Genomic DNA, 11132 nt, shown 5'->3' with positions numbered 1-11132 from the left:
AATATAAGTCTAGAGGCTTTATTTATAAAATGTACAGAATCAGGGTTTTTTAATTGCATGCAGAAATATTGTTCAGAGAAAAATACTGTGCACACCTAAAAAGAATTTTAGTTCCCAGGTTTTGGGAAAATCATAAGTGAAAAATCATGCTATAAGTAAAAAAAAAATAGAAAAAGTTATCTGCAAATGCTCATGAATTTATCTGCAAATTGATCATAGCAAACAAGCAGAGGACTAATACAGAAAACCTGGAAAAGACCAAAGAGCTCCCTGAAGTACCAGAAGAGGGAGGGGAGTCTGTGATGGGCAGAGGAGATATCACTGATGCAATTAAAGGGTTTATGTAAGATATTGTTTCAGGTGATGGTTGATTTCTTAAATCACAAACTTCCTAAGATGCATCTGAAGGTGCGGTAAATAATAATGCACAAAGCACTGGAAGGACAGAACTGCTGTTACACCCATTTTTATCTCTGAATTCCCTAAAAAAGGGTTTATTTCTTGGACAAAATCCACAAAAACTGGGGGATCCAAGGGTGGGAAGGGAGAGACCGTCTCGAAGAAGGGAAAAGACCCGTTCCCCTGCTATCAGTGTAGCGTGGTGTGATCAGGAAATCAGGGGCCAGGCTGGGGAGCCTCTGGCCTGTGGTATACAGGGGAGGTGGGATGTTCTGCATCTGCACATCATGCACCAGCTCCAGAGGAGGTTGCTGGGCTTACCAAGCTGCTTTTGGCTGCTGGTTGCATCGGTCACTGGCAGTGTGTAAAGATTTGGCAGTACGCAGCCGGATCTGTGTGAGACTTGGCTGCCTGCACCATCTTTTTATGCACTTAATTTGAGAAATGAGTACATGACTGAAATTTCTGATGGCCTGATGCGACAGAAAACATCCAGTGCTTTGTAAGCTGAAAACCTCCTGTAAAGCCCCCGATCCAGGTGTAGTCCCATTTGAAGGAAACACCCACCTGGCACTCTGGATTTGGAAAGTAACCTTTACCGGGGAAGTTATTGGAAGGGTTTTTGGAGCAGGACCATTCACACCAACAAGCTTCAGGCTATTTCTTGTCCACAGTTGTGCAACTGCCCTTCCACCCAGGTCTTCAGAACTGTCACTAAACGAGTCCCACACCAACCAGCCCCTGCCAAGGAGTCCCAAATGTTTGGGAGTGAGGGAAAGGGGCAGCCTGGTCTAGGGTGATCACTTAGGTTGTCTTTTCCCAGTCCATCACCACCTGTTCGGGGGCTCTTGGATGGGCAGGTCTTCTGAGGTTGACTGGAAGGAGAGCAGAGCTGTAGTTTGCTGAATGTAGTCAGTGGGTGCTGGCAGCCAGTCGGCAATCGGGTACGTTCCTACCTCGCTCCAGCTATTTCATTTATGTGACAGTTTGTGAGAAACATCTGGCACAGCATCTGACTGACATGTCTCCAGCTACAGAAAGCTGAGAAAAATCAAAGCAGCCACCAGGGATAACAAAATGCATTTTAATGCATCTTAAGCCTCATTCTCTTCTTGCAGCCATGAGACCTGAGCCAGGGGTAATTCAGCCAAAATCAGTGAAGGACAGGCTAAAGATAGTGTGAACTTTGGATAAAGTGTTCCTGCCTGATGAGACAATCCCTGAACCAGGCCATCCAGGTTCCCCTACTTGTATTATCACTGATTTTGTGTATGACCCTGGCCAAGTAATTTTTCTTTCCCTCACCTCGGTTTCTCTCTCTAAATGATGGAAACAAGAGACTGCTTTGGTCACACATGTTGATATCTGCCCGTGCATCTAGAAGAGTTAAATGTAATTATACCCATTCTGGCTCCATCAATGATTGTATGTAAGTTTTGGTGGTTATCCAACAGCCAAAGGTAAAACGGAATGAGGAGCTGGAAGATGAAATGTTTTCAGTTCAGCCTGAATGTGTAGAGTATGTTTTTAGTGCAGATGATGAACCACTGCAATGGCTTACCAGTGACCATGGCGGATTCTCCACCACAGAATATCTACAGGCAGTCTGGGAGTTTTTCTGACATTAAAGACAGCGGTTCTAGAGGACTAGAAATGTGTTTAAACATTTGGCTTTCCTTTATCCAACAGCTGATGTCCTCGCTACCATAAATTAAAGATAGTATTATTGTGTGAGGGAAACCCAGGTCTCTGCAGGGCTCAGATGCACGATCCAGTTACTGCAAGTGAACAAGCTACCTCATGTCAGCTGAGATGTGGTAACTCTGGGTACTTGCTCCTACAAGCAATAACAATAGCTCCCTACAGCAACTGTGCGCTATTTCAGTTTTGCTTTCCCCACCACAAGAAGTGCCATTCCACTGCCTTCACAAGAGATGAAGCATGCACACAGTAGTAACAGTTGCCCAGCTCAGTTGGGCTGACAAGCACTAGCTTGTCAAATGGCAGTAACTCGATCGAATGTCTGCGCGCTAATATTGAAACTCCACTGAAAATAGGAATAACCTCTTCGGAGATGTGTTCATTCTTAAGACGTTGTAAAAGTGGATGTGGTTGTATGGTGGCGGAGTTCAAACAGGTAGCCCACGATCTTCTCCCCAGGTTTATGTCAAGCTTTCCAGCTCTGTAACCAGTCCCTGCTGCTGCTATATCCAAAGTAATTGCTTAAAATATGCTCTGCTGTTGGAATACAGCAGAACATCCCTCCTCCCACATCCAGCCCCCATACAGAATGATCTAAATGCAAAAGATATGACAAAAAGAGTGGTTTTGGAAATAATTAGGTCAATTAGAATGTAACAAGGAGAGTGGTCTAGACATAGGTGGCATTTAAATTAGCAACAAACTGCTCCATTTGGGTTCTTTAGTTCAGTCACCTATTTAATCATCAATTCATCTATGTGAATTCCTAGCAAATTAGAGAATTTGCTAATTTAACGTACCCTGAAGGTGGTGACTAAATTATGTATCAATGTCACTGATGCCTGCTCTGTCTAAAGTGTGAGAGAAATGCAGTCAGGCTCTTCAGAGAGGGGCTTTGGTGTCACATGCTCTCCAGGGATCACACAAAATGCTGCATTTTAGAAAGGCCTGTTAAGGTTAAAAAAGACACTTTGGTTCTGCATTAGCCAATCTGAATTTTGTTTAAACTTTCCTCACCCAAACCTGAAGTCCATGCACAAAGCTGCTGATAAAAGAGAGGGAACTGAAATAAATTTCATTCTCAACATGTCCTGTACTCCAAAATGGCAGGTGGCCATTTTTGAAGCCAAAGGTAATGAACAATAATCACTTTTATAATTGATACAGTATAAGCAGATCTAAAAGTGGGAGATGATACAGGAAACCATAGCGTCCTCTTACATGATAGGCTAAGAAATTGCCCTGTGGCTTGTACAGCACTTCTCCCAGGCCATACAAGATGCCATCAGTCTCTCCTAGTGGGGCTAACCCTTATCTGGGTGAAACTGGCCCCTGGGGAAAGCCCGCATAAGAGTTATCCATCACTCAGGTCACTCCTCTAATTGCAAATGGCACATAAAAAAAAATCTGTTCTGGCTTTATAACTGATGCCCTGCCAGAAGCCAAAGTGTCCTTCCTCCAGGGCTCAGATGTGATCCTCTCACGTCCTTCTTCAGGACTGTCATGGCCTTCAGTGAGACCAAAATCAATTTCTGAAGAAAACAAGTGTTTGGTGCATCTCTGAAAGCGATCTTTGCAGAAAACATGGGTGGGGAGGGAATGGAAGATGAGGAAGTTGGTTGGGGAACAAATCTGGGAGAAAAACAAAACTGGAATTTTTGAAAAGTCTAATTTTATGCTGCACAACCTGCATGTTTTACCCTCTTTCCTGTTCACTTTTATTTTAGACTCAGCAATTTGAGGAAGCCCCTACTGTGTAGTCAGTAACAGATTGAGGATTCAATCTTGGGCCCTGCCTAGAGCAAAAAAGATGATACTATTTGTCACAGACAGTAGCTGTGCTTAAACATCCCCTAGAAAAGGGCATGCTCCTGTCTGGTGAGACCAGGCTGACAGTCCCAGGGATCCTTCCAGGTATGGTGGAAGGAGTGGTACCTCTACAGGTAAGAGGCAGCATCGTTCCAGTGCGAGGTGCATTTTGTCAGCACACCGTCATCTGCAGGGGTTTCTGAGAGATTACGTGGTGCCTTGAAAACAGGCCTACTGTCAAAGAGTTCAGATGCTTCTTGAGTGGTATTCAAATGCCTAGAGATATAGGGATGGGTGCAGCCTTGGCAAGATTTTGAAAGCAAGATAAGGAGAAATGAATAATTAGGCATCTGACTGGAGCTGAAAATTAACATCTCTCCTCAGGATTGGTGAACTGCTTTGGCTAAAATAAGATGCAATTTGAATCTTTGCCAGTTGCCTGTATTAAACTGAACCCTTTTTTTTTTTTTTTTCTCTTAAGATCAGAGATTGCTTTGTTCAGTGTTGGAGCACGTCAGAAATTCTTCTGTGATCCTTGGAAGTCTAAGTGGGGGGAATAGAGAAGAAGGAGTTACCATATTGCTGCATTTGGCACCAGGTGCAACCAAGTGAATGCTGCCTCCGGGTCTGGGTCTGTGATTCAGCAGGGATTTTGATAAATTAAAGAGGCTGCATAGATGCAGGTAGCCACCTTTCTACCTCTCCATGCCTGTTTTAGGACATTTGGCTTGGTCAAATATAAACTCCAAAGAGAGGGTCCCTCTGCTCACCCTGGGGCTGGATGTTTTCAGAGAGGTTTGCCCTTCAGCTCAGGACCTTGCAGAGACACCAGCTTTCTTCCACTTGCTGGCTTTAAAATCACTTGCTCCCTTCCCAGATGGGCCTGATAACGTCAGGGATCTGGCTGGCCCCAGGCCCTTGGGATTGTAAAAGGTTGCAGGCACCACCGCTGCAGCCTAGAGCAGAGCCAGGAGAGGGGTTACAAAAAACCCCCTCCCTTTGACTTCGGCAGAAAGTTAGATTATTTGGGCAATAAATGAATACAGCAAGTATAGGCTAATGTGGCCAGATCTGAAAATAAAGACAATTTTAGCAGTCCTTTACAGTGCCTAACTGAAGAATTTGGTCACATGGCAGGAAAGAAGGTTACTGAAGAGAGCTCTTTTAGCAGAAGCTCATTCGTATTTTAAACTGGTCACATGCCTTTTCATTTGTGTCTTCTCTGATGTGAGTCTGCTCTTCCTTCATCTTTATTTACATTGATCTCTTTTCATATTTTGCTTTGAATTGCAAGCAGACTTTTCTCTATTAGCCAGTTTGAAGGGGTGGCAGAGGCATCCCCACTCAACTCCTGTTTGCCCTGTGTCCAAGAGGAATCAGTTTTCCTAGTGAAAGAACATTATGGCAATCGCATTGACACGATGCATTTTATGCTGACTGGTCAAGATCAATTCTAGAAACAAACTGTAGCACACAAGTGTTTCTACTCTTCCATTTGTCTCTGCAGTCAGGCACACGTCAAATACATTCCACGTCACATCGCAGACCAGAACAAAAGGCTTGCATCTAAAAATGGTGGGACTCATAGCTAACATTATCAGAAGTGTTGCACAGTGATGCCAGTGTAGCAAAACACAGATTTATATCGGAGAAACATATATCATGCTCAGAAGGATAGCAGCATTTGTAAAAGCATGCAGTACATAATGAGGAGAATTTCATCATGCAGAGCAAGGAAACGTGTTGGTGGCTACAAAGCAATAGATACAATTCATACCTGAGAATAATTTGATCTTCAGTTTTCCTCCACACTACTCACTACGTCCAAACAGCTTGTACGAGCTATTGATGGGCAGAAATTGTCGGGGAGTTATGGCTTTTTAAGATCTGACTTTCTCAGCAGTTGCAAATGCAAGAGCAGAATGCTGATTAGCTCTAAGATGACATATGCATAAAAAAAAGGACCCCAAGAATATAATAATTCAAGGCTACTTAAAATGAAACGTGTTTTTGTAAACATTACGCAAATAGTGATTCGGGGAATCTGAGCCCCGAGCCGAAAGCCAGGCTGAATGCATTTCCAAGGAATGTGCAGTTAGTACCTTGACCGTGATAAGATTACAATGAGCGTTTTCGACTATTGCTAACTATAAACAGAAATTTGAGCTGTGTGGGTCAACGTGGTGACTCAGCAATCAAAGTTACTTCAATCTGCTGCAGTCAGAGGACTGCAGTTTGGTTTCCAGCACCACGTTTAGGATTTCCAGGGGGAACAGGAGATGAGTCAGGGAATTAGAGCAACCTTGCATTACTTAACTAGTGCTTGTGGCTTGATCAATGGCACTGGGAAGGCTCTGCTGTAGGGAACCCCTGCAACAGTGTCGCAGTGTGCTCGCTGTTACAGAGCGCTGTGGAGGCTGCCAGTGCTGTCAGATGTGGGGGGGAAATAGGGGAGAGAAGAAAAAAAATATACGGTCAGCAAATAATGTGAGAATTTACTGTAGAATCACATGACAGGTAATATTTACCTTATTGTGCATGAACTGATGCATACTGTATCTCAGCTGTCATGCAGGTAGACACAAAATTTTATATCCCATGGCTCAAAAATACTGCTATTTTCAAGGTACGCCCAATCACCAGTAAACTGGAACGCACACAAAACCCACAACGTCCCTAGAGCAGGAGTGTGTCCTCACCGGTCAGCTGCAACGTCAGGCAGATAATTAACAAATGCCTGGATAAAATGAGCGAGGTCTTGTTTATCAATCAACATACTATTAATTAGTTTGCATGTCAATTTTAATTGAAGTGATTTGTATTAATAATGGTCGTCTGTGCAAGTTGTATGGCATACCTGCAGGGATCTGTGCTTGCTCCCAGGCTTAACTTTTGGCAAATATTCTAACCTAGGAAATATCTTCACAATTTCAAAATACTAATTTTCTGAGAGATAACTAGCTGTGTAACTGTTGGCTATTTATTAATAGAACCTATACGTGGAAAACCATCACTTAACAACTACGTCTCAAATAAAAACAGAGTAAGTGTTATGTAAGAAACTGTCTAGCTGAAGGCATGTCATAAAAAAGCTCCAATGACACACATAAGGGGGGTAACATTATTTGCAAATTATAATAATAGCTTTCCACATCTGTTCTCATGAAGAGGGAAAGCTGTGTGGCTGCTGTTATTTTATTTAAGGTTTGAATCCATCCATATTGCTTTACATTTTGTAAAATATCTATCACTCTCTTCATTTTACCTTTTCTTACTTTGTTAAAGGCAATGCTGTAGCCCAGGTTACTCTGGGGTTGTCATCATCCCAGGATTATGCTGAGCCTCTTCTGGAACTGAATTGTCCCAGGTGTGCTTTCAATTTAAAAATGACTCTATGAGGACAAATATTAGGGCAATCACAGCTGTTTCTGTGCTACTGAACATGATTGTTATTTTATCACTTACAGGATTGCTAGAGCTCCCTAGTGCTGTGCCGTGTCCTGGCACCTCACAAGAGGCAACGTCTGCCCCAAAGCACCTATAATCAAAAACCGGAGAAGGGGCTGGGGGAAGGGAATTAATCAATGATTGACTTTCTCTGCATTAAATACAGGAGTGTCTGAGGTATGGAGATTCAATGACTTGGCTAGGTTATGCAGAGAGTCTATAAAAGAATTGGGAATTCAGAGTAGCCCTCTTCCATCTAAATTCAGACATGTTGAGTCATCAGTCAATAACAAGACTGATTTCCATGGCAGTAGCGTTTGGAGGCTTTAATCAGGTTTCATGTCCTATTATGCTGGGTACTGTGTAAATATAGAGTAACAGATACTCTCTGCAGGCATGTCCTTAAACAGATCCCCGCTGATTTCAGTGGAACTTTACACGTCCAGAAGGATACCCTGGGTAGATCTGATTTTCTAAATAGGAATGAGATGCAGTAGGTGGGAATAAAACCTACAGGATTTATGGGGAACAGATTATAGGTAATAGGATCACAGGGGTGCCTGCCTAAGGGATGCAGTGTAGCTACTTTGTTGATCACTTGTTTTATTTTGGAAGAGGGTAAATGAACAAGGGAAAATCATAAACTTTTTCAGTGGGAGTCTGGTACCTGTATGCTTTGAAGTGTCTGAGTACTGGTGTTTTATTGAATTGCAAAGTTTTCCTGCACAAGAATAAATCAAAACCACTTAAAACAATTGCAGCAAAGCGCTTTTCCATTCTTTCACATAAATACTCTTTGCTAACTTAAAAGGTGGGACAGTGAAAGGTAAATGGAAAATAAAGATGCTATAATGGGAAGAACCGTGAGCACATTTGGAGGACATCTGCTGAGATGTTATCGGGGGCAAAGAAGCCCTGCCCATTCAGTGACATCATTTTCTACAACTTCCAGCCTGTCCTGGCAGGCTCAGGGGCTGCAGCGGGAACGCTGTGTGAGAGCCAGGCTGGATGCGGCAGAAGAATACAGTGGGTCTGATTCCCTCCAGGCTGGCAACGAGTATCTGGCTGAGGAGCAGCCAGTTCTCCAGCCTAATGCAGATGACAAGCCTGAGGACAGTGAAGACTGCAAGGGAGGTCAACAGGTTGATTTCTTTCACAGTTGCCTTTATTATTTTAATATTCAGTGTGTATGTTAGACAAGCACCAAGAAGTTCCTGCAGAGCCTGTGCTTGACACTGGAACACGGACATGCCGAGAGGTACGTCCTGTCCCATAGAGCCCCGAAGGGATGGCTCTGTTACGCACAGGCTCTTAGTGAACCCAGCTTAATGCGTGAGCCAATCTGTTCAAGGCTGGGTTGGGAAGTTCAGCAGACAGGCAATATTTGGCAACTTGAGGGCCAAGAAAACTGATGTTATGTGCTGAGTATGGTGAGGGGTGGGGTGGGGAGGGCAACCAAATAGGTGCTTGCTACATCAGCACGCACGCAGGGTTTTTTAGCCTGAATTTTGCAGTGTTTGTACATGTGCCTGATTCTTCTTCCTAATAACTTCTCAACTTCCAGATACCATCAGCTCATGTGGCAACAAGGTTTTCAATGCCTGTGTCTACATTAGCACGTTTGAAACAGGAGTGTGCTTTTGAAGCAAATCTCCTGATCATACCAATTTACTGTGCTCCAGTTTGTATCACGGTCCAGTCTGGGAATGCATGAACTGGGCTCCCTTGCAGAGAACCCAAAGCAGTGACATCCTCCAGACCAGTTCACATGAACTCTGGCCACCACTGGGCATGCAGTCCATGGGACCCCCTCACAGCTAGCCCAAAGCACCCCCACTTCACTGAAACACCTTCAGTTGAGGAACACCAACTGAATCACTCCAGAAAACCACTCCTCCAGGACCACCGCTGCTCATCCTGAGTGCGTCTCAGCTTGCTGCCAACAGGAAACTTCAGGCTGGGGGGAGAGGAAGAGGGTTCAGCCTTGGAGAGGAGCCCTGCCCCTCAAAGCAGGATGGACAATAACTCACTCTGGCCACAGGGTGCAACAGCCACAAACCTATCTGTAGGCACAGCTAACAAAACTAGCGTAAGTGTAGCCAAAGGCTAGTAAAAGCACTCGAAAGTTTTGTGACAATAAGAAGTCAAGCAGAAAAGGAGACCTCAGAGATTTCACTGAGGGCAAGCGGTAGCATGAGCTCAAACCTCATTAGACATCAAAGAACTACAGGAAAAAAAACAGCAAAAACACCTTTATATATTTTTAAATATATAAAAAAATATTTATATAATGTATAAGTTATTACTGGGGCTCTCCTTTCATAGGACTGCTTCTTGTATTATAAATAAAGCAGAAACTCCTCTCTCTCACTGCTCCATAAGCCATTGCTTTTTTGGTTGGTGTCTGGTCAGCATGACTGCAGAAACAAGCAGCAGGGCTCTGAAGTAAAGAGAGCACCAAAGATAGGAATTTATCTTTCCTATCTTTTCCTGCTTTTATTCATGGGAGTGTCACCTCTTTTACATATGAGGTGTGAATACAGATATCACTAAATGCAATTTTATGGCTGCAGTAGCCAGAGGGTCAGACCAGAATGATGCTGAGATGGCCACTTCTGCACTTACAAGTTTCCAAATGATACAATTTTGAGGAGGTGAATCAAAGGGTAGCAGATTTTCACGTGCATGCAGATGCCATTAAAAATGCACTGAAGAAATGAAAAGCAATCCCTTCTCTTCCAGCATTAATAGATAAATAAGAAAAAAACCTGCCGGTCCACTGAATAAATGTCATATAGATTTTAAAGGATCTAGGAAGCCCCTGTCACCATAATACCTAAAACCTTAACGGCTTGATTACAGCTCTTGATCTTCAGGAAACTGCAAATGTCACAAGGAAGCCTGACCTGCTCTGCGCTGGCTTCACCTGGAGCTCCACGCAGCCAGAACCAGTGCTCCAAGAACCCATTGCTGCACCGGTGCCCACATCCAGCAGTGCGGCTGCTGCTCCTTGCACATGTCCATGTGAGGATCTGCAGGAGTAATCAACCACTGAAACTGCACCCAAGTTAATATGCCCACATTGGGCTTAACTCTGTAATTTTAGGTGAAGAGCATAGTCAGCTTTGGGGGTGTGAGAGTTGGGAATGCAATAGGAGCCTGAAAGTTTTAACTTCTCTTTTAATACATGTCTATAACTTCAGTATTTCAGCATCAGAGGACCTGCCTTTCTGACTACAGTTAAGATCGTGATGTTTCCTCACACAGATCATAGGAATTTCAGCATTTTCAGGTATCTTCCCAGAACTAAGAACTCATGACATGTTACTTTATAAGCAAAGGGGAAAAGCAGTGGTTTGAAGCAGATTTCAATCCCTTCAGATCAAAGACCATGTCTTCTGATGTGTCTCTACAGCACCTAATGGTGCCTGGTCCAGGCTAGGACTTGTGGTTATTAGTGTAACAACAAAAGCAGCTGCGGTGGTGTATGGGACAGAACTGATATATTTGCTATTTTTGTACATTCTATATCTAACCAGCGCATTCTCTATGCAAACCAATTCGGTTCCTGTTTACAGACCATATCCCCCAGAGCATGTTTGCTGCCCCTTGTCACGGCTATCGTTATTCCTGGTGAAGAGGACTGTACCGCTCTCACTTTGGAGTTTGTCAAGAGCTTCCATGACCCAGCCAGAAAAGCTCTTTGTGAAGCATGCCTCCTTCATCCCGCTGCAGCTGGAGAAAGCACACTGCCATCCCAGGGCTGTCCAGCTTTA

Source organism: Strix uralensis, chromosome 4 (genome assembly GCF_047716275.1).
Source record: "Strix uralensis isolate ZFMK-TIS-50842 chromosome 4, bStrUra1, whole genome shotgun sequence".
In the NCBI taxonomy this organism is placed as follows: Eukaryota; Metazoa; Chordata; class Aves; order Strigiformes; family Strigidae; genus Strix; species Strix uralensis.
Note: the sequence above shows the minus strand (reverse complement) of the source record.